This window comes from Arachis hypogaea, chromosome 16 (genome assembly GCF_003086295.3).
Source record: "Arachis hypogaea cultivar Tifrunner chromosome 16, arahy.Tifrunner.gnm2.J5K5, whole genome shotgun sequence".
Taxonomy (NCBI): Eukaryota; Viridiplantae; Streptophyta; class Magnoliopsida; order Fabales; family Fabaceae; genus Arachis; species Arachis hypogaea.
In genome coordinates this window covers 75,185,791-75,191,771 of record NC_092051.1, presented here as the reverse complement: position 1 = coordinate 75,191,771, position 5,981 = coordinate 75,185,791, and the positions used below count along the sequence as shown (strand labels likewise).

The following is a 5,981-nucleotide window of genomic DNA, read 5'->3' as shown; positions in this document are numbered from 1 at the left end:
TCTGATTCTGTTGTCTGTTGTTGTTATTCCACCTCTGGTTTCCTTGGTTGTCTCTGCCTCCTCTGTTATAGTTGTCCCTCCAGCCATGGTTGGAATTATCTCTCCAACCCTAGTTAGAGTTGTCCTGCCATCCTTGGTTATAGTTTCCACCTTGGTTGTAATTGCCGCCTTGTTGATTGTATCCTTGATTTGGGCGGTCATAGAAGTTATGAGTAGCTGCCACAGTATTATCTTCTTGTTGGAGCTGTGGGTATTCATCAGTATAATGACTATAATCAGCACATATGCCACATACTCTTTGAGGTACTAACTTTGGCTTTGCTGTGGTGGGGAAGGCTGAGCTTGTTGTTGTTGGCTCAATTGTAATTGCTTCAGTAGGTTGGTCATTTCACATATACTCTGTGTAAGAGTAGAAGTCTTAGTGCTAGAAGAAACTTTTGTAATAGCTTTTGAGTGGGTGCTTCTGTGCCTGTGATTCCTGGTGGACTCAGCTAAGTCGTTGATCAGTTGCCATGCTTCATCTGCGGTCTTGTACTTCTTCAGAAAACTATTACTAGCACCATCTAGTGTAGTTTTATCCCGAGGCTTCATGCCTTGAGTGAAATAGCTGATCAACACTAGCTTGTCAATCATGTGATGGGGCATGCGTCTACAAGATTCTTAAAATGCTCTCAGTATTCATAGAGAGTTTCTAATTCACCTTGAACAATACATGAGATCTCTTTTCTTAGTCTGCCTATAACTTTAGCTGGAAAATATTTTTCCAGAAATTCTCTCCTGAGCATATCCCAGTTGGTAACAGTCGCTTCAGGTTGGGAGTAGTACCACTCCCTCGCCTTTCCTTCAAGAGAAAATGGGAAGAAGGCAGTTAACAATATAGAAGTTTCATTCGCACCATGACGCCTAATAGTAGAACAGGCTGTCTGAAAATCTCTGAGGTGCTTGATGGGCTCCTGAGCGGGTAAGCCATGAAACTTGGGCATTAAGTTGATTAGTGTAGTCTTAAGTTCAAAATCTGCAGCCAGAGTTGGATGATGCACTTGATACGGCTGCATTGTAAAATCTGGGACTCCAACTTCCTGGAAAGTAATCCTCCTAGGTGCTGCCATGTTACCTGCACGTGAATTAGCTAAATCAGTAGTAAAGGAGCTTGTTTTGCTCTCGGGTAGCGGTTCAGATTCGCCCTCAGATGAGACTGGTGAATCGATAACAATCACTTTACCACCCTCAGAGGCTAACCGACGTCGAGCTCGCCTAATACGTGAAAGAGTTCTTTCAATTTCAGGATCAAACGCGGCTAAGCTTGGATCAGGCAGTGAATGCGTCATTCAATGAGAAAAACATATAGCTCATGGTAATAAAATAAAAATAAAATACGCAAATAAAATAAAAATATGTACACTAATTAATAATTCAGCACACAATTGCAACTCCCCGGCAACGGTGCCAAAAACTGACGAGCAGGCAGAAGTCTGCTAATTAAGAAATCAATTATAGAGAATGCATTGAGAGTATAGTTCTTAACCAGCTAAGATCCACCTTGTCAATTTAGAAAAGTTGTCACGAAATTTAGAAATAAAAAAATACTGGGAGTATGGGTCCCAAGTCATCTCCCAACGAGTTGCAGGAAAGGGTGCTAACTTATTAATCAGGAATTTTCAAGAGAGTTTGAGTGTGGATAATGAGCAATTAAATAATTATAAATTAAAGCAATAAAACTAAGAATGATTATTAATATTTTAATAAAAAACCTTGACTGGGGGAATGATTAATTGGAAGTTCTATCCTTATTAAATAAAGGAAAGTCAAGTGATTGAGCTAATCCTTATTTGCAAATCCTAGTCCTCTCCCTTGGGAAAGTCTAGCGTTAGTAAATACAGAACTAGCCAACAACTTCCAATTTAACGAACACTTACGCCTTCCAACTCAAGTGTTTCCTCTTAATCAACCCCCATGTCAAGTTTGGGAATCTACTCCATTGACAAGAATATAATACTCTGAAAAATATAAGAAGAAGACATAATAAATTAAATAAAATAAAATAGAGATTGAAAATTAATTAAAAGTAAAAGTAATCCTCTTTATCAACAATCCATGAAAATAATCCAATTGTAACTCTAGATAAAGTAAATAAGGATATGGAAGAGTAAGAGACAAAGTAAACAAACTAGAATAATATCTTCAACGTAGATGATGACTCTTCAATATCCAAAAGCATGAAACAATGAATGTAAAGTGAACCTAGAGGGAAAGTAATCCTCTCTAAATTCAGATCCAAAAACCTAAAAACTATCCTAATGTATCTAAAACTGTATGTCTATTATGTCTAAGATGTGTGTTGAGTCTCTGCATGTTCCCTAGCTTTATTCTGTGTTTCTGGGCCAAAAACTGGGCTAAAACGCGGCCCAAAATCGACCCCAGCATTTTCTGTTAATTCTGCAAATCGCCCCCAGCGTTTTCTGTTAATTTGGCTGATTTCCTTGTCACGCGTCGTCCACGCGTTCGCGTCATTCGTGCAGACTCCAATCCGCGCGTACGCATCAGGCACGCGTACGCGTCGCTGTGATTTTGTCCATTCCGCGCGCTCGCGTGAGCCATGCGTGCGCGTCGGTGCTCGCTGGTCATCTCCTTAGTTTCTTGTGTTCCTTCCATTTTTGCAAGCTTCCTCTCCATTCTCTAAGCCATTCCTGCCCTATGAAGCCTGAAACACTTAACACACGGATCACGGCATCGAATGTTATAAAGGAGAATTAAAATATACTAATTAAAGATATTTAGGAAGCAAGTTTTCAATCATAAAACAATACTAGGAAGGGATTATAAAATCATGCAAATCATATGAATAAGTGGGTAAAGACTTGATGAAACCACTCAATTAAACACAATGTAAACCATAAAATAGTGGTTTATCAGCGCCCCTCTTCCACAAGTGAGGGTCATCCCAAATATAGTATTTGGAATCACTCCTCAACTTGTCCCTTTATTTTTTAGAAAAGTTTGGAGGGAAGATTTTTGAAACCAAGTAGTTCGCCATTGCAGCAAACCAGGGAAAACTAACCGACACAGCATGCAAACTATCCAATGGGAATGAGTCATTGATCGGAAATGGGTCAAACTTCAAATTCTCAAGGCGGCTTAAATGATCTGCAACCAAGTTTTGAGATCCACTCCAGTCCCTAATCCAACGTATGGGTCTAGGTTTTGACTCATTCTTTGTCAATAAGTACTTTAAAGCTGCATGATCCGTGTATACCACTATCTTGGACCCTAGCAAATAAGATTTGAATTTATCTAAAGCATGAATAATAGCTAGGAGTTCCTTTTCCGTAGTGGTATAGTTGGATTGTGCTGCATCTAGTGTCTTAGAAGAGTAAGCAATGACATAAGGGAGTTTACCATCGCGCTGTGCAAGTGCGGCACCTACAGCATGGTTTGACACATCGCACATTATCTCAAATGGTAGCGTCCAGTTGGGGCCTCACAGAATCGGTGCTGTGGTAAGAACTCTCCTTAACTCTTCAAACGCTTTCACACATGTACTGTCAAACTCAAAGTCCACATCTTTTTGGAGTAGGGGCGACAATGGCAAGGCAATCTTGCTGAAATCTTTAAGAAAGCGCCTATAGAATCCTGCATGCCCTAAAAACGAGCGGACCTCCCTCACAGATGAGGGGTGAAGTAAAGTGGTGATAACATCGACCTTGGCCGGGTCTACAGAAATGCCTTCACTAGATACCACATGTCCTAACACTATGCCTTGTCTTACCAAAAAGTGACATTTTTCAAAATTCAAGACAAGGTTAGCGTCAACACATCTAGCTAAGACCTTGGCTAAGTTTTCTAAGCAACAATCAAATGAAGTTCCATAAACACTGAAGTCATCCATAAAGACTTCCAGACAATTCTCCATTGGATCGGAAAAGACACTGGTCATATACCGCTGAAAAGTAGTAGGTGCATTACATAGTCCAAATGGCATCCTTTTGTAGGCAAAGGTGCCAAAAGGGCAAGTGAATGTGGTATTTTCCTAATCTTCAGGAGCAATGTGAATCTGGAAGTAACCAGTGAATCCATCAAGAAAGCAATAATGGGATTTACCCGCCAAACGGTCCAACATCTAACCGATAAAGGGCAAAGGGCAGTGGTCCTTTCTTGTAGTGGCGTTCAATCTTCTATAATCAATGCACACTAGCCATGCATTTTGTACCCTCTTGGTGACCACTTCACCATCATCCTTTTTAACCGCAGTGATGCCCGATTTATTCGGAACAACTTGGACCGGGCTCACCTAGTCACTGTCATAAACTGGGTATATGATACCCGCATCAAGTAGTCTAGTGACCTCCTTCTTTACCACATCAAGGACCGGCCTAGCTCCCTCTTGGAGAAATATACGATGCATGCACTTGCGAGGGTCAATCCCCACAATATCAGCTAGGCTCCAGCAAATTGCCTTCATGTACTTTCTTAGGACATCTAGGAGCTTCCCTTCTTCCTCACTAGAAAGCTCACTAGCAATAATGACCGGAAACTTTTGGTTGTCCCCTAAGAAATCATACTTCAAATAAGATGAAAGAGGTTTCAATTCACTCTTTCCCTCAAGCTGAGTGATGACCGGATATTTTATACGCTTTTTAGGGTTAATTTCATATAGATTTTAGTATATTTTAGTTAGTTTTTAGTTTAGTCTCATTAGTTTCTAGGAAAAATTCATATTTCTGGACTTTACTATGACTTTGTGTGTTTTTCTGTGATTTCAGGTATTTTCTGGCTGAAATTGAGGGAGCTGAGCAAAAATCTGATTCAGGCTGAAAAAGGACTGCTGATGCTGTTGGATTCTGACCTCTCTGCACTCAAAATGGAATTTATGGAGCTACATGAGTCCAAATGGCGCGCTTCCAATTGCGTTGGAAAGTAGACATCCAGGGCTTTCCAGCAATATATAATAGTCTATACTTTGCTCAGGGATAGACGACGTAAACTGGTGTTTAATGCCAGTTCTATGCTGCTGTCTGGCGTCCAGCGCCAGAAACAAGTTACAAGGTGGAGTTCAACGCCAGAAACAGGTTACAACCTGGCGTTGAACGCCCAAAACAGACCAGGCACGTGAGAAGCTTTAGTCTCAGCCCCAGCACACACCAAGTGGGCCCTAGAAGTGGATTTCTGCACTATCTGTCATAGTCTACTCATTTTCTATAAACCTAGGTTACCAATTTAGTATTTAAACAACTTTTAGAGATTTATTTTGTATCTAATGACATTTTAGATCTGAATTTTGTACTCTTTGACGGCATGAGTCTCTAAACTCCATTGTTGCGGGTGAGGAGCTCTGCTGTGTCCTGATGAATTAATGCAAGTAATTCTGTTTTCCATTCAAATATGTGTGTTCTTATCTAAGATATCTATTCGCGCCTAACTATGGAGAAGGTGATGATCAGTGACACTGATCACCTTCCTCACTCCATGAATGTGTGTCTGACAATCACCTCCGTTCTACATCAGATTGAATGAATATCTCTTAGATTCCTTAATCAGAATCTCTGTGGTATAAGCTAGATTGATGGCAGCATTCATGAGAATCCGGAAAGTCTAAACCTTGTCTGTGGTATTCCAAGTAGGATCCTGGGATTGAATGGCTGTGACGAACTTCAAACTCACGAGTGCTGGGCGTAGTGACAACCGCAAAAGGATAGTAATTCCTATTCCGGTATGATTGAGAACCTGCAGATGATTAGCCGTGCAGTGACAGCGCATTTGGACCCTTTTCACTGGAAGGATGGATGGTAGCCATTGACAACGGTGATCCACCTACACACAGCTTGCCATAGGAGGACGTGCATGAGTGAATCAGAAAACATAGGAAAGCAGAATTTCAGAAGATAAAGCATCTCCAAAACTCCAACATATTCTCCATTATTGCATACAAGTATAATTTGTGTTCTGCCCTTTTTCTCCTTGCAATCATATTTGATAAGTGAATT

General features: G+C 40.6%; 1 non-coding gene across 1 annotated transcript; it reads left to right on the top strand.

Annotated features, from left to right (window-relative positions):
- The first annotated feature begins 631 nt into the window (after positions 1-631).
- On the top strand, positions 632-734 carry LOC112761147 (small nucleolar RNA R71). The gene has a single exon (XR_003181556.1). It is a non-coding gene; the product is annotated as a small nucleolar RNA R71 (small nucleolar RNA).
- The last annotated feature ends 5,247 nt before the right edge of the window (positions 735-5,981 follow it).